The sequence below is a fragment of the Malurus melanocephalus genome, unplaced genomic scaffold (assembly GCF_030028575.1).
Source record: "Malurus melanocephalus ecotype Western Australia unplaced genomic scaffold, MMel_1.1 scaffold_209, whole genome shotgun sequence".
Taxonomy (NCBI): domain Eukaryota; kingdom Metazoa; phylum Chordata; class Aves; order Passeriformes; family Maluridae; genus Malurus; species Malurus melanocephalus.
Window position 1 is genome coordinate 171,812 of NW_026623441.1, and position 18,191 is coordinate 190,002.

An 18,191-nucleotide genomic window follows, 5' to 3' on the forward strand; every position below is an offset into this window, starting at 1 on the left:
TTTTTTTTTTTTTTTTTTTTTTTTTTTTTTTTTAGTTTTCATAATCAGGAACAGGAAGCTATAGGTAATAGCTCATTCCTCTAATTTCAACCTTTAAGACAGTATGATTTGTCAACTAAAGTGTTTCTACTAGGTAAGTGAGTGTTTTGTTAAGTCTCCTCAGTCTGGGTGCTGGAAAGGGTCAACCTTCTTCCATCTTTCATTTAAGCTATAATTCATATAAGCTATAAGCCTGAAGCAGGACCATCAATCCAAGAGAAAACAGGGATGTTTCTGAGAGATGTACATTTTCACCACAGGAAGAAGAAAAGAAAAGAATTATGGAGGAGGAAAAAAATCAGATCTTATGTCTCCAGCAATCATTTCTCAAGGCCTGCTCACACATCTGCTATGTATTTGGACTATTTTACTAGCAGCTTTCTATTTAACCAGGTGAGCAACCTCACCTATGAAAGAGGAAAAGATAACAAAATCCTATGTGGGGCATTTCTTGTGTTGACAAAAATGAGAGTAAAAATATAATTAGATTAAGAAACAGTGTGAGTATTGTTAGAGACATCTCTCTTTGTTCCCCTTTTTATTGCAGAGCCCTGCGGTTTGGAGGTACTTGGCATTCTCTGAGCTGRTTCTGCTTCCCTCCTACCAATTTCCCTCTAGGATTAGACAGCAGTACAAATATTATTGCTCTCTGCAGGCTTTGCCTTCTGACCTACTCTACAGAGACATATGCAATGGAGTCAGAGCTGGTGAATAGAAAACGTCTTTCTTAATTCTGTCGTGCTGGAGGGATGCCAGGGTCCAGTAGTTCATAAAGGAGATGAAGCTGGTAGCATTCCTGAGGGAAGTCAGACCAAAGAAGGAGCCCCAGGTATTTAAGGAAAAGTGTCAATTTAAAAAATAAAACATAGGGGAGGGGGAAGAGGAAGGAGCACAAAAGAAGTGAGTGAGGGGATGTTAGGGACKTTAGCTGTCTGATCCCTTCAGGAGTGGGATGTGTGGCTGTGCAGGGCTGTGACTGCAGCTCCCAGTCCACCCCTCTGRCCTTGCACAGCAGCCACGTTTCTGTGTGTTGGCAGAGAGAGGTTCATGGAGTGCCACTGGTTGTGTGTGTGAGTGTGTTCAGACCGTTTCTCCAGGAAGATCCCCCTGGGAATGAGTCGGATGAGTCTGAGGCACTAACAGGTGGGAGGGCTGTGYTGGCTCCTGGTTAGAGTCCCCATCCTGCACATCCAGCACTTGGATCAGAGCCTGCTCTGTACAAATTCCCCGTCCTTGCTTAAGGACTGGGGACCTTTCTGGGGGCCCTTTGCCAAAATGTGTGTTTATGGTGAAATATTCTGTGGCAGAGTGACTGTGATGAAAAGGAGGGGCTCACCAGGCTTGCTCAAAACCAGGCAGAGCGACAACTGGGACAGTGCCAGATGCCCACACAGCTCTGCTAACACAACCCCGTCCTGACCAGCAGAGCCCCGTGGCTTCAGTGCTGAGGGGAGTGGTTGGGAACTCCCCTGGGTGGTGGAGGCTGTATTTGTGTGCATACCAATGGTGTGGACAGCATTCCTCCTGGGAATAGCTCTGGACCCCCACTGTCACTCTTCCTTTCTGACCCTGGGCAGGGATTGAGCTCCAGCTGCCAATGGTGGAAATCTCTGCAAGGCACTGAGCCGTGCTGGAGAGTGGAGGGGGAGGGACGGGGGTCAACCAAGGCATCAACCAAGATAAAAATCAACAAGAATCTTCCCCATGAGTACAACTCAGTCCAAACTCTGATGCTYGTGAGCTCTGCTAAAGGCCTGTTGATCCTGCTTAGATTTTGCTTAGCTTTTCTCCCTGACTGCTGTTACTCTCTAATCCCTGCCTCCATGCATTTTCCATTTTTGATGGAAAAATGCTAACATACCATGAAAGAAATTTGTCTTTTGCTTTATTGAGAGGCAAGAGCATAGTAAAAGTAAGTCTATCYGGGGGCTTGGCTGGTCCTTAGCATTTTCTTAAACCTACAAATTATGTCTTTGGAAAAGACTAGAAAAACTTTATTTCACATGAAATCAGGAAGGACACAAAATTTTCATAGGCSCTTGTTTTGTGTGCAGCCTAATTTGTATATAGAAAGGAATTATTTCACAGGACAAATTATGAAATATCTGTTTTGGTCTCACCATTGCTTATTTTTTTATGACACTGCATTAATGAAGTTTTTTAACCCCTCTTCAGTGAATATATTGTTTTGGGGAGAAATACGTGGTCTATAAATGCTTCTTTCTGTTTTGCCCCAARATAAGCAGTTGCAGTTGGATRAGAGTGAAATCAGGCACTGAACATTAACTGCCATCTTCCCAATGTGAAATAATGGATGGTAAACACTAGGAATGTGTGGCTCATTCTCATTGTAAACACAATGTATGCAAAAGCCACAAGAAAAGAATATGCTTCGGGTAAACAGAAGYGGATGATCACATACAGCTAATTTGTACCCTGATTATTTTCAAGTTTCACAGTCAGTTTCAATTTGAAGGAGATTTTGCAGACCTTAGTACCTCTTGCCAAAGGGACTAACCTCTCTTTTTCATTGTTGTACTTTAGGAGCGTGKGCTATAATTTTGGTGTTTGCATTTATCTGTTGAAATTTTTTTTTWAAAAAAACACAGCTTATAAATCTTACTTTCCCTAACACATTCGACAATAGTCTTTTGTGGTCTGAACTACTGTAGTTCACTGTAGAAAAAAAAAGAATRCAAATCCCGTGGCAAGCTTGATACCAGGCAGCAGCAGCAAGAGTGGAAATTTCTCAATGAGGTCCTTGCATGGCATAACACATACATGAAAAACATAAGACAGTCTAGCAGGCACTGAGTGAAAAACTGCATCTCTCCAGGGCAGGGCTTCTGCTTCCCACATCAACAGGCTTCATAGAGCCAGTGATGGGACAGGCATCCAGAAGCCTTACTTTTATTGTATTCTTTTTTGCYCAGCTTGCCTGCTTGGTAAAAAGCTGCATTTTATTTACCATTAATATTATTTTASAGGCAAGGTTCCAATTTTATCAGTTTATAACTCTGACAAATGGGGCTGCTCATTTTCCTTCTGAGATTTCTCATGACCAGCTAACTTTCCTGGCAAGCTGTATTTCCTATTGAAGGCTGTCCTCTGCGGAGTCGGCTGGGCAAGTTTTTGCTGAAGCTAAACAGGAGCAATCCAGCTCTGCTGAGGAGGCACCAAACCCCAGAGCTGAGGGTGTCTGCATCCATCCAGTGCTGTGCCTGTGCTCCTGGCAGCAGCCCATGCCCGTGGGATGTCACTGCAGGGCCTCGCCCCTCACAGGGCATCCAGGCTCCAAGCACAGCTTTTGCTGCACCTGAATTTACCTCTGATTGTGACAATTCAGTACCCTTGTTAAAGCTGTGGTTGAGAAATCKTTTTGTGAGCTGAACCTTGACAATGTCAGTGATGATTCCGAGCACTGTAAAATCTCCGCTTTTTGTCTGCAGCTGCGAGGAGARCAGAAAGAGAAGGTGGAGAAGGTGGCAGTGGAGGTGATCTGGCAGGTTCACTGGGCCATGTTCCCCTACCATGGAAAACWCAGGGGGATGTCAGCAAAAGCTCTCTTCTCATTAATATGGATGAAAAGACAGTGCCTGGGATGATATTTTWAAGAATCTGTAGCTGCTTTTTTATTTTCTGAAGACTCTCATGGTACAGTAATTAGGAACTCCAATGGACGTACACATGTAATGGTCAATAAAAACTAAAGGCAGTGGGGGATAAGCAAATGGTGACACTAAAACAGAAGTGTTACACTCTTGCATCATGAAAAGAGCTTGTATCTACTGCTTTCTGCCTACTACTACAGAAACTGAGAAACCTCAAGCTCTTAAGTTAACTTTGAATTTTAAACACTATGGCAAGAGTTATAATACCCTCCATTTCAGCAACTCAGCTTGTTCTTGAAATATTATCCTGCAGAGCTATGGGAGAAAAGGATGAGGTGTTTACAGGATCTAAAGGCATTTAGAGGAAAGAAAGATCTTGTTGAATTCGCTGCCAGTATTGTCAYATGTCACTCCCCCTGCCTAGCACTTGTCTGAAAGTTTGTAGGCAACCTGCCCTTTTCATTTCAGCCTTTAAACTGTCTGGCCTGAGACTTTTAAATTTACATGGCTCCACTTTTTAGAGGGTGTCATCTTGAGGTGAATCCCTATSTCTCCCCAGGAAGGCTGGGGGCACATCGAAGCATGGAGGAAGAACAGCACTTTTCTAGGACATACACAAGAGAATATTGTTTCCAGGCTTGCCTGTAATTTCTGTTAGGCTGATCAAATTTGCAGTCTCTCCAACTGGGACTCAATATCCAACGGTAAGGAGGGGGTCCTTCTTTGAAGAATTGACATCAGATGCAGAGAACTTTTCACTTCATGGCCCTGGGCACAAAACACCAACTTTAATTGACAGGACCCCAGGACTGCTAATTAGAAACTGGCAAACCCAGGACATCTGGACACCTTATCAGAGGTTTATCAAGATTACTGGTATGATCCATACAAACCCGTAATGGGAATCAGCTGTCAAACAAGTGAAGTAATTTGGTCAAAGATTACAATATTTTTTTTTGTTACCACTACAATGTGTTACAAACTGAGTTCTTGGTGGCTGAAATAACTGTGCAGTTTCATAACCACTGTTTTTTTTTTGCTTGTTGTTTGACCAAAATGACTGGACCAAATTGAGAAAGTGAGCACATGGCTCTGAAGAGGGCAGTGCAAGCCCCTGTGCCAGACCAGCTCTGAACTTGGTCTTCAGTAGAGAGGCTGTGCCCCCTCTCTGTCACCAAACCAGCTTTAARTCTTTTCCACAGCACTTTCAATTATGAGAGCTCTGCCACATCAACTTGTCTTTATGTGGTCAGCTAAAAGGGTAATAAAAGGCCATAGGGGAAGGAAAGAAAGAAATGGTTTTGTAAAAAAGAGGTAAAACTGGCTGTGTGGTCCACATTTTCCACAGGAGAGAATGGGAAGGGTTTATGCTTACGCAGATTGCACAAGATGAGGATTATGATCATTGTTAAGTCATTTCTTTTGCTAAAATGAAGGAACAAAAGGCTTCATCAGAAAGCAAAGCAGGCCTTGGGTCTTGCACTCCASGAAGCCACCAGTGCTTTAATTCCACATATCCACCCCTAGTGGAAAGCTGAAAACAAAATGCCCTTTTTTATAATATGCTTTTAAACCTGTATGTTTTGTAAATCTTATTGGAACCATGACCAAGGAAAACACTCAGTGAAAAGTGAGGAAATGGAGCTGATGTCAAACATTGGGCCTGTAGACAACAGGGAACATGATCTCACCTTCTGCTCCTGCTAACTCTGAAATGTGCTGTACCTAAAGAAGGGCCAAATCCATGGCTCGGCAAAAGAGCTAAAAGAAATTATACCTGGAGCATAGTCTGGGCTGCTGACAACCCTGTTTTGTGCCTTGATCTAGTTCGAGGCACCATTCTGACGAAACTATCATAATATACTTAAACTGGATCGGTTTTAGCAGAAATCTGCCAATTTTTCCCATGAAAATGGAGTTTCACTATCTTTTCTGGAACTTATAAAAACCATCCTAATAGTTTCCCTGGGAATATCACCTGCCTAAAAGGTTTTCACACTGGTACAAATATTTTTATTTAATTATCATATCTCTGTTGATCTTATATTGGATATTTCAGAAGCAATATTAGAAAAGAAAAATAAATTCCCCAAATAGTTACAATACTTTTACACTTTRTTTATAGAGCTGCTGAGTGATAACAGAAAATTAAGGGTATTTTTGCCTTCATGCTTTGTGAGCAAATYAACTGCACAGTGATGGTTAAAAACACATCCATACTGTAGCAGTTGCCTGCAGGACCTCATAACCTACCAAAAGRCTCCAGTGCCCTGTAACCACCAGAATGCCTGTAGGTTATAGACAACCTTCACCAGCTGCTTTCCTGGCTGGATAAATTCTGCAACCAGTTTAAAGATGAATTTTCACATTTTCATTTTCTTTAATGTAAAGATCTCATCAGTATAAGGAGCTGACTGATGCTGTTCAGACAGACACAGTTCTCGGAAACAGCTGAGTTATTCGTTGATTCATGCACAGATATCTCACTTTGTAAATAGTACTTTGATACYGTGGCTTTGAGCAGAAAACTTAACACTCTGTGATGCTCAAAAAGCTGTGTCAAAATTCTTGTCTTCAGCAAGAAAACAAAGCATGTTCCCTTCAATGGATGGCCCCAGTTGCCTCTGAAATGCCATTAATTCAATGTGTAGAGAGTCCAGGTGTGGAGCTTTTCATCTAGTCCTGGCTTCARTAAACAGTGCTCAAATCAAGCTGACCTCAGCATGGACATGAAACAATAAAGCTGCCTGAAAGAGATAAATTTCCTTTCTATAATTTTTTTTTTTTAATTAGCTGGCAGAGCCACTACTCTTGTGAAGAGCTCTGATTTGAGCATGATGTAGAAGGACTGTCACTCTGCAGGGTGTGCAGCAGTGTGCATTCCCTGATAGAGGAATGACAGCCACAGTCAGCTGATGTTTCTCTGACATTTCTTCTGCCTTCAGTTTCACACTATCACTGGAGCAGCAAATAGTGATCCTTCTGCAATGCCAGTCTCAGCTCCCAGAAATGTGTTGCTTCTCTCTGGCTTTCATGTGGCTTTCATCACAGGTTATCAAGGACATTTGTGGCAGTCATTTTCTCTCGTGCTCACCAATCTGCTCAGATGCTTTACATGTGGGGGGGTTTGCATGAACCACCAGTCTACATCACCAAAATGTCTAAATGCCAGAAATAGTTTAGGCATTATTGTGCCTGCTCTCTTGTGTTTCTACAAAGAGTGGTCCCGTGACATAGGCACAACATTCCCAAGCCAGAGCCCACAGATTACCTTTCTTCAGTCTTCCCCAGATACTAAAATCCCATCATTTTGCAATTCAGATTATTGACAGAARAGGGTTATGAATCATGAAAAAGCAAGAAGAATGAGGTGGCTTGGAGGCATTTCTATATGTAYGCAGTTTTATAATGAAATTGTTTCAAAGCTACTTTAAAAACAGAAAATAATTCAATATTATAGGGCAGCAGATGCTAGTGTAACACAGACTGAGTTTCTGCAAAGATTGCCTGGCTTGCTTTTTATAATAACCTGTGTAGTAATCATTGTGTATGATGCATGCACACAGTCGAGTGACTGCAAATATGCAGGTAACTTGCTGTCTTCTCAAAGGTTTTGGGCACTGCAGGCCAGAGGAAACATGGATTTAATACAGGCTGCTGTGACCTACCTAAACAGGTCTGGAATATCTCTCCTTGCCTCTTCTAGTTCAAGGAYTTCTCTCTGACTCCTCAAGCCCGTGAATGCTTCATTCCTCCACTTAAATCAGCCTTAGGGCAGGGGCACCAGAGCACATTGCTGCTGACAAGATAGCATCCACCTACCAGTGTATCAGARGCTGCCCTTTCAAGCCAATGTCTGGCAAAGGATGTTGATCCCGAGATCCTGTGATCAAAAGAATAGCTCTCTAGAAAAGAGGAAAAAAATTAATGTATTTTCAAGTCATGGTGTTGAATTTTTGGGTGTCTTTTTCAGGCTGCCCCAGACAAAACACTCAGAAAGGCTCCACACTTTATGGAAATTGTCCTTCCAAAAGATCTGAGTGGGAAAACTCAGTAAGGAAGGTGCCCAAATCAGCAGCCACCCGAGAAACCTGGTTTGGGAAGGGCCTCCTGAGGAGTCATTTTTGATGCAGCCAATGCAGGCACTTTTGTAACWAAGTCCTTCCCAYAAACTGATCAAGCTTCACATTTCARCTACTRCTAYTGATTCACCAGGATTTATCTGCCCTTTCTGCKAGAAAATATGTCCTAATTTCCAGTGGGAATGCATTCAGGTCCAGTCTATTCCTATTCYTCTGACATCTTTCTTTAGCTTAAATATCTTGTTGGCTGTCCTGGTGTCTGCTGCCTGGATGTATTTATAAAAAATGAACACATTCAACCTTCTTTTTTTTTCCTAAACTAGACAAGACAGACTCTTTTGGTCTCATCCAGGAAGACAGGATTTTTTTTACCCAGTCCCTTAAGTCTTCCACAACTCTCCCCATCTGAATAAATTCGTTCTTGAATGTGGGCAATCTGAGCTGGATAAAATCTTGCCAAAAATCTTGCACAATGGCATTTTGAAAATTCAGGCTGAGCTTGGGGTTTTCTCAGTGATGTATTTTGCTTTCTGCACAGCAGGAAGTAAGTTTTGGATGCATAACCTATGTTTATGAGAAAAGCTTCTGGAATATTAAATAGGACACTCCTTTTTTTTTTGTGCTGACGTCTTTGGAAGAAGTTATGAGGAACTGCATTTCCTACTCTCTCTTGCTTTTCATGGGAGTTTGACTCTCTTTGACAATTCCAATATTAATTACAAGTACGGCATATGATCAACATTTAGGCAGCAACCCTGAAAGTTAAAAAGGCAAACTGTGTGTGTTGGTGCAGAGATGTCTTACTTCTCTTTGGTAGGAGCAGTACCCTAACCCTGTCGCCACAGAGGCATAAACCAAGAGTCCCTTTCTCTTCAGACAACCCTGGCACAAAGCAGCCAAAGCATGYCAGTCCCYAGAGCAGCCCCAGAGCCTCTGCAGCATTCTCCAGTTTGCCACTGGCACAGCTCAGGCATGGCCTCCTGAGAGCAACTGGAGCAGCCACATGGTTCTTGTCCCTCTCACCACAGCTGCACACCCCTGCTGTCACACATCCTTCTGCATCCCTAGGGAGCAGTTATCCTGCTCCTGTCCTGGACCCAGACCTCACTCGCTGTCCCTGTGGACTGAGTGACCATCAAACTGTGGCAGCACACTTTGTTACCTCTGCAGCGGCTCTTTTCCTGGAAGGCTGTCACAGAGCTGCTAGCCTGCCACACACCTGAACTTGCCTCTCAYCCTGCTCTGCAGAGCTGGAATTGTTTCCTGAGCCCTTCCTAAAGTCTGCAAGCAAAGCAATGGCTCATCTGTAAGGAGCTGCTGGTCTGGCCCTTCTGGACACAAGAGCTCCCAGGCAAAGCATCCACATCCCAAAGAACTCACTGCTCTCTGCTTCTGAAGGGTCAGTCCCGATCCCCCAAAACTCTTAGGATAAGCCTCACTGATGCTATTCATATTCCTCCTCTTTTTCTTTGTGTCCCCTAGATTTTTGCCTCCTTTTGCCTTGACTGCCACTTAAATCCCTTCTTTTACCTCTTCATGCTCTTGTCACCAGTTCCAGCGATGCTAGTATGAAAAAAAAAAAAAAGACCAAACAACAAACTAGTAAGTCAGAAAGACCTTCCAGGCTTTCTAGAACCTTTAGGCTCTGCACCAGTTGTCCAGATGGGGCAACTCAGAGACTTTTGCCTGCATTTCCCTGCAGCTGGTGCTTGGAGGTCTCCCCAGTGAGATATGTCTGCCTTGCTGTGGACTGATTCTCTGTGCAGGAGGTCAGAAAACTTCTGAGGACACTAAGGCCTGTCTGTAATATCTGTGTAATTCTCCCACTCCTTGGCCATGCAAACTGAGGAACTCTTGCGTTACCTGTGGGTTTGCAGTATGCCCAGACAGGAATTGGAGTGCATGGCTGCAGTGTAGCAGAAATCACAGCCAAAAGGGGAGCGTCCAGGTCCAGGAAGACATAAAAGATGCTCCACAGAGATGGAGGAGGAACTTGCTTTTTCCTCACTATRTAAATCAGCTTCATTACTTCCCTCTTCTTCTATGTATGTTGGTTGTCTGTCACTCTCTTGGCATCTCTTCCCATTTACAAACATTTTTTGGTGCATGCACCTCATTCCCTGCTTACAAGGTGATTCTGTCCCAGTAAGAATTCTGCTCTACTGTTTACACCAGGAAATGCTAATGGCAAACTTAGCTCAGTCATGCGTGTTTTAAGGAGAAGAAATATATGTGAAACACAAAAAAATGGGGGRAAAAAGTGTGTTAGGGAAAGAAAAAAGAAGAATAAACTGGTCTATTTTTACAGTACTTTTTCATCAAATATTTCTGCCACTGCGGTTCCAGAAAGGCTTCTCAGCCTAGAAATAGTAGTTGCTGGTCATGTTTAGTGTCCTGCATTTGTGACTGAAAGGAGATGTGASTCATAAATGTGTACAGCTCTCTGGCTACAAGCCATTCTCATTTAAAATGGCTGAGGTTTACTGTGAGAAAGCACATCTGACTTGTATTTTCTTAAGACTGAGAAAGTATCGTCAAATAACAGTATAAGGGAAATATCCTGACCATAAAGAATTTTACATTCTTTGGAATGATATCATAGTAGAACATACAYAGTAGACTAATTACAGTTTCATCTTTAATTTTACTCCAAAGCGGGTTGCATTTTTTGAAATGTCATTCCCTTTTATATTTTTTTTTTCAATGGGATGGCGGCACTCCAATCACTTACTTACCGTCATCTATATTAATTTGTGTTCTTCAAACAGCTGGATAATCTGCGGTRATTAGAATGATCTCCGCTGGCTGGGTTTTGTCATCCTGTCAGARGGAATTATCCGGGCAGGCTTCTCCCTACCCCAAACCAGCAGCGGAGGGTGCTGTTGTATTGGAGGTGCTCACAGCACCGGAGCCGCTCTCTTCCCCGCTTTCACTGCTCCTAAACAGCGCTCGCAGTCACACACTCCCAGCTGTGTCCTTCCTGGGGTGACAGAGCGTCCCAGTGAGGGAGCAGCACCCACGCACAGGGCTCAGGACGAGGAGACATCGGCTCAGTTTGTTATTTGGGTGCTGAATGAAGAACGATGTGCAATAGCACAGGTTTGGATTTTGACTCCGCAGCTGCGTGTTCCCTGAGAGTTTTACTGCTTCTTGCTCACAGATGATATCTTGTACTAAGTTCCCCGAGGAGAGAAGGGGGAGGAGAGAGAAAAGAATCAGGGAAATATGTTTTTTTGGCCAGAGGTGTTCAGACTCTGCCCATTAAGCGCTTGCTCCTTTTCCAAAGCATGTTCTGAATTAGGCAGAGCACAGTACGTCTTCTTCAGTGTACTGGCCAGAAGTCATGCAGCCCTGATAAATCCGTGGATGGCAAGCCTTGCTCTCAAATTTGGGAGATTATATTAGGACACCCGAAGTCAGCACTAGTGCCCTTCAGCTCAGTTTGYATTAGCCAAACATGATCTAAGAGCAGGAGTGCAGCAAGTCAGTCAGGCTGCCTGCTCACAGTCCTTGAACAGGATGCAGGATAYAGCTATTGAATTTCCAATGCTGTATTTCACTGTCTTCGGGACACTGTGACTTTATTAGTGGATATATCACCTATTATATGGCATGTGGTCAAAGAATGTGTCTTTCCAAAATCCAAGTAAATAGCTCCGAATTACCCAACACACATAAAAGAAGCCCTCTGTGATTTGCAGTAATGACTTGGTGCTACTGCTGTTCTGGCAATTGTTTTCTCTTTATATTACTTTTCCTGTAAAAATTTCAAGTAGAAATTTTRCTTGAGCTTCCCAGCTCAAATAAAACTATCTGGTTTATGGATGAGTAACTGGAGAAGTTAAAGAAGTTAAATGATTTTCCCAGGACGACAGAACTGAGAATGAAGAAACCTGTGAATTAAACTCAGAAACTGAACTTCCAGGATCAGCTGAAAGGGGCAGAGGCTGCAGCCCATGACCCCTTTKCTTTCCACCCTCAGCTTTTCCCCACACTTGTGGTCATGGAGAAATTTTACTTTTGCATCCTGAAGTGAATGCACTGTGCAGGAGCTCTGAAGGATGCAAGCTGCTCTGAGTGCTGCACAGGTCTTCCAGCTCCTCTAACTGGCCAATATATCCTGATGATAATGTTTCCACATTGCTTTAGGATGAAAAGCAGTATGTATATCAACGATAGAAAATATTGTACAATGTYATTTTTATCCCACAGGATGTAAACCAGCTCACTGAGGTAGTCACATGTGTTCCACAATTTCTTCTGYTCCAGCCCTGCAGAGAAATTTCTCCCTAAAAACTAGTAAAAGTGTAACTGCAATAACCCCCCTGCCAAAATAATTCTGAATTAATCAAGAACTTTTCCAGAAATTGGCCCCTTTCTCAATAACCAGGATCAGAACTAGGTTGAGTGCAAAGAGGTACATAGAAATCAACTTTGTGCCACTCACATAGTCCTGTGGCCATGTTCCTTTCTGGCTAGTGTGCTGAGCACTGATTTGCTAACAGGGAATCTTATCTTGTGTTCTGTTTACCTGGTTTTAATCTTCTCAGTTTGAATTAGTAAAGTAGAATATGTTCAATCCCATATCGATAGATGGAAATAGAGATAGACCCCTTACTTGAGTAYACAATGTTTATTTTATCCCCAAAGTTTGTTTTCCTTTTCTCCCCTCCCATTGCAGTGTCACTGCTGCTGTATTTTATTAGACCTCTGGTTTTCATTATGCAAAAAGTCAAAACTGGAACATTGTAAATCTCCCTCCCGTCCCCGCCCGCCGCTCTGAACCCGTTCGCCATCCGATGCCTCACGGCTTCTCCCAGCAAAGCGCTGTTTCCAGGGGTTTGGGGAATAGGAGGTGAGAACAGGGAGAGCGGGGCGGGGGGGACGCCTCGCTCASCCAAGGCTTGTTAACCTGAGCGCACACTCTCTTTCTCAAATTTGTTTTCTCAGCTGGTGGCACAGTCGCTGCCCCAGCGCCACCAGTCCAGCAGAGAGCAGTTCCATTCGAGATCTGAAGGCAGATTTTAAAGAAGTGCTTGGGGCAGGAGGGGAGGGGAGCTTTATAGCAGCTTAGAGCCTGACTGCCTATGTTTTCTTAGTATATTGAAATACGAACTGTGTAAACACTCTGCATTCCACCTGCTGCAAAATCTGCCAGAAAGCTCACAAAAGTCCTTTACTCTCTTTTACATCCTCCCGTTTTCCTCGCCATCCCCTCCACAAGGTCTCTCTCAGCACCTTGCTGTTCTGCCCCCTACAGATACATAATCTTTTTTTCTGCCCTCTTTTCCTCCTTTTTTTTTTTTTTTTTTTTTTTTTTTTTTTTTATTTTTCCTCTACTGGAGACACACATTCCCGAAGCCGCTTTGTACCTAACACGTGGTGCCTTTTCAGCCTCCTCTTTCACCGAGCTGTTGACTCACTTTGGTTTCAAAACATCAGTGGTGATGCTTGTCAGATTATTGTTGTTCTTTTGATATTATTTACTGTTATTTCACAGAAATATGGCAGTAATCACTCCAGAGACTGAATATTTTCCACATCAAAACTCAGAACACACATGCTCTGCGTTTTACCTGTCTTCCCCTGAACGGGGAGCAGTTTCCATCCAGATGGCAAACCATCAAGGGTTTTACACTTTCACACTCAGTAAAAATGCTGAACAAAGAAGTACATTTTCCATCATGTTCTGAGAGAGAGCAGGCTGTGCTGGCTTCGCTGTGAGRGCAGATTTCCCCTTGGCACAATCCTCTGCCAGCATCCAGGAGCAGGACAGAATCAAGGACCACATTTTTGATTCGTGGCAGCATTCCCGAAAGGCACTAGAAGGGGGAATCATGCCGTGTGGGCAATTTAGAATTATCTGAGCAGCCTCTGGTGACCACTACTCATTCTCGTGTTGGASGTGATCTTATCATCCCTCATGGTGCATAGAATTTGGGGGTGTTTCTGGAAGGGAACAGGTAGTACTTGTTCAAAAACATTGTATTTTTGATCCAGGAGATTCAAAACAGCCAGCTTTTGACTGAAGCAGCCAGCAAGTTTTGCCACGATTGCATCAGACTGCAAAARGCTGGCCTGAAAATGAGTGGAGAGCTGTGATTTAGATCTAAGACAAAACTGTTTTTACTTGACTGTGCAGGGAAGTCCCTATCTCAGCTACYCAAGAATGGTGAGAGTGAGATTCCACTGGCTTTTCTACCACTRTACAGCATTCAAAGCACCAGCAAAAGTGGTCAGCTGAGTCCTGTCATCTTCATTTACATTTGATGAAAAAATGAGGGTGCTCTTCTGTCTTTTCCTAATCAGGGTGCTCTTTTATCATCCTTTGCCCTCAAAATGCTTAACACAGTTTGGACCCCAGTGCGTGTGTCTCAGCTCTGATTCCTTTTTGACTGTGGGTTCTGAGGGAAATGGCTCTGACTAGTTTGGAACGTGACRAGAACAGTGAAGCAGTGAGTCTGGAAGGGATTTGGCAGCCCTCTAACTGGGATATGCATCCTAGACTTTCCCGCAGGGCAGCTGGTGGGAATCTTGCTGCTTCTTAGACTTTTCAGGATACATAGGTGTCTTTGGCATTCACTGGACTTGTTTGTGGCATCAGCACCTCCCTGGAGATTTGAGATTTTTCTTTTTGTTCTTCCCTGCYTTGAGCTTTGCTTCTGCCAGAAACAGGAATCATGCAAAATACACTCACAGTCCTTTTCAAGCACTTGGCATTAGAAACASCCTTCCCCTCTGCCTCTCCCAGCCAAGTGATGTGTGCGGCAGAGCTGGGAGCAGGGAAGGGACGGGATGGGACGGGAAGGGACGGAAAGGGAGGAGGAAGAGGAAACCATTCACCCCACCCTTCCAACCAGAAGCAGGAGCCTGCAGCAGTCACTCCAATGGAAGAAGGTCAGGTTTAAAAGAAGGGGAATTAAAAAAAAAAAGAAGACAGAAGGTGTTCCCTCCCGCTGTTAGGAGCATTGTGGCCGGGTGTAACCACACACAGGCACCAGTGACCCTGGCCAGAAACACGGAACATGGCAATGAAAAGCTGATATCWCTGCCAGTGAAGCTGCAGCCCCTGACAGGCTTGTGGCTTGCTTTGGGAAGGTGGTCTGGCATCTTCCCCACTTAATTCAGTTTGCTTAAAACTGTCCCCCCAGCTGTGAAAACTGCTGTCATCAGAAAGTAAATCTAGATCTGAGTGTTTCAGTTAGGACAAAGTTAATACCATTAAGACAAAAGCTGTCCTGTCTCCAACTATGTTTTGGAAGGTTAGTGTGAAGGACTTGAGCAACAAAGACATTYATATTTGTTCCCTGGAAAGAAGAAGGGTCACTAAACTGGAACATCTAGTAAGCTTTTGGAACAATTACACTACATCAGAAGGAGCCAGAAACAAGATATTATTTGTTAACTTTGCTAATCTATTAAAAATTCATTGTACAATTGAACTATTATTTGTAACTCTCTGTGAGCTCCCTTTAGGGTGAGGAAACTGTGTCCTATTGCAATTAGGTGTGGTGTGCTCTCAGAGCACATAAAGCTTTCAGCGACTTTGTGTGAGGCTGATTTGGGTTGTAGGTAACAGCACATATTGCATCAACCAGGGGAAAAAAAGTCTCCAAGCAGAAATCTACCAGTTTTAAATTATCTGGAATTTCAAATGATCAGTAGATGTATTTATCATATTATCCCTGTGTTTATGAACTTGTGTGTGGGCAGCCAGGGGGTGTCCAAAACTGCAAATTGTCAAATCATTGTCAATTGTTCAATTCTTCAAACCGAGCCAAGTCATTCTTGCCTTTTCTTTTAAACCGGACATAACTAGAAAATAATTGAGTGGTTGAAATGAAAGATTTTTCCTTGGGTAGTACTATATTGTACTGAGTACTCATAGTAAGAACAATTTAACTGCCTTGTTCTCCATCATTACAGAAAACTAAAGAGAGCAAGTAAATGACCTGAGAAAATTATTCTTCTATTTTAATCTGATTAATCTTTTCTCCTCTGTTCCAGTTAAAACAAAAGCAAGAGCTTTGGAGACAGATTGACCCTGTAATAGGAAAAGCATAGTTGGGGGAAATTTTTGGTCTAAGACTATGCTTTGCCTGTCCTGCAGCTCTAAAATCAAAGCAGGTTTCCTAACTCAGCAGAATAATGTTGCACTCTGAAGAAGAAAACATGCTTCTGAAAATTGAAGTTTMCTTTAGGATGCTTTTTATAACACCTCATGTGACAGCAGAGATGGTAGCTAACAGCAGAAATTGTATTATAGTCATCTAATGTTGCTAATTCAGGACAACAAATATTCTGACAGGATTAAGTTTGCCTGAAAAGACATGAAAAGGCTGTTGGGGGTGCCTGGCATTTGGCCAGTGTCCAAACCATGACATTTTGCCTGAAAGGCAAGCAGCAGCACAGCTGTATGTACACTTTTGCTGYGCACACAGCAGTAACACCCATGGCTAATATTTCTTGTCTTGCTGGGAGCTCAGGTTCCACGTTTAGGGCCCTAAATAAGGGATGAGACATACGAAGGGACTTATATTACCAGSCACACTCAATGGGAGGTGCTGATGCCTCGTGACTTTCCACATCAGGGCATTTAAGTTTGAAGTACACTGTGAACATCCAGCCTTTACTCCTTGGCTTCAGTTTCTCCACAGGGGACGTGGGGCTCATGGGGACTCCAGGGGTGAGTTCTCTCCATGAAATCTGTGTCCCAGTCCTTCCCTGGGCTCTTCTCATGGGGTGTTCCYGTGCCTCTGCAGAGAATGATGGGCACTGGTTGAGTCCTCTGCCAGAAACAGGCAACTAGCCCAGGGAAACAGATTTTTAGGTGCTTACATGAAAGTTGTCAGTGTCTTGCTCTTAGGGAAAAGCTTGACTGATTTCAGTTGAAATATTACTTCATTCTGTCTAGCAAGTTGCCASTTTCCTGGCTGACATATCAGCAGGAAAGAAGAATTTACTTACAAGCCAGTGACAGGTTTTGTAGCAAGACTTTGGAGCAGGCAAGTATTTGTGATTGAGTCAATAAATCAATAAAAGCAGCAGCACATGGGGTGTGAGTCAGGGCGTGTGGATACTGCAGCCAGCCTGGGGCTCTTATCACTGCCCTGCCCCTTGGCAAAGCTGATAAGCACTGGAGATGGAACAGAATGGAGGAAAACAAGGGGACACGATGGATCTCCACATCCATGGCTGTCCCACCACAGATCCTACCTGCTCTCAGGCTGTGGCAGCTGTTCCTCAGTAAGCTGCAAAGGGAAATGAAACATTCTGTTTAAAAAGGGATTGCACCCTCTGCATGTGCCCGGTGGAAACGAGACAGGTGAGACACAGAACGCAGCCAAGGCACCAGGGACAAGGCTCTGCAAGGGAGGACTGTCCCATCCTGTGGCCCTCATGCACTGGGTTTTCTGTGCTCCTGTAATTCACAAAGCACCAGTAAGGAGAGGCAGCCCCCAGAGACAGAGACACCGTCACCAGTGCCAGCTCCTCCCTGGAACAGCCTCCCCACAGCCTGCAGGAGAGGACACGTGTCTCCAAACACCCTCCGTGTTTAGCATGCTAATAGTGATACAAGCATCTTTCCTGCAGGCCTCATCTGGGCAGGTTCTGTCCATCCCAATATCCTTCTGTGGCAAAGTCTAGAGGGCCTTGCTTGGAAAAAAAACATTTACTTCAGGGCCTTACTCTTCCCTTACACGMGCTTGTGCAAGTGACCAGCCTGCCATCATTTACCCTGCCTTGCAAAGTAACCCCTCAAATCACTTCCCTGAGAGAAGGGATTTTGAATCTTCTTTATGAGAAAAAGCATTTTTCTTTTATGGCACATATGAACAAGGGACCTGGAAATTTATCCACATTTTTTGTATTGCATTGCTTTTCCTGGTGCTTTACTCTGCACTCCAAGTCAGATGCTATGTGGGATGATCCCACACTACCCCTTGGTATTTGAAACTTCAGCATGTCACCAGTGACTTCCCTCTAACAAGCTCTAACTAGCAGAAGCTGCAGTCCCTGTGAAGCAGGAAGTTTTGGAAGAAGTCAGCAGCAGCATCTCTTCTCCAYCTCAGAGCTGAGACTTCAGCAGAAACCAGAAGGCTCTGCCTCTCCTGAGAACAAGAAAACTCCAACAGTCTGTGAAAGACAGAGCCACCTGTGGCACTTAGAACTATACCTCCATTTCTTTTCATCGATTTGTAAAAAAATGAAGATTTTGTAATCATGGTATTTTCCAGTTTTTACCAATTGCCAGCAKGTTTTGAATCCACCACACATTTCCTAGACAGTGTAGAGGAGGGGTAGGAAGCCCACAAATCTCAAGAAAACTGGCAGCTGGAAGGAGAAGGGTCTTRTGTTTGCTCCCATCCCTCACACCACAGTGGGGAAAGCATTTCCTATTTACTCTTTGTGCATTTTCCTTGGCTGCAGAGGGCTGGTCAATCAGCCCAAGCWTTAA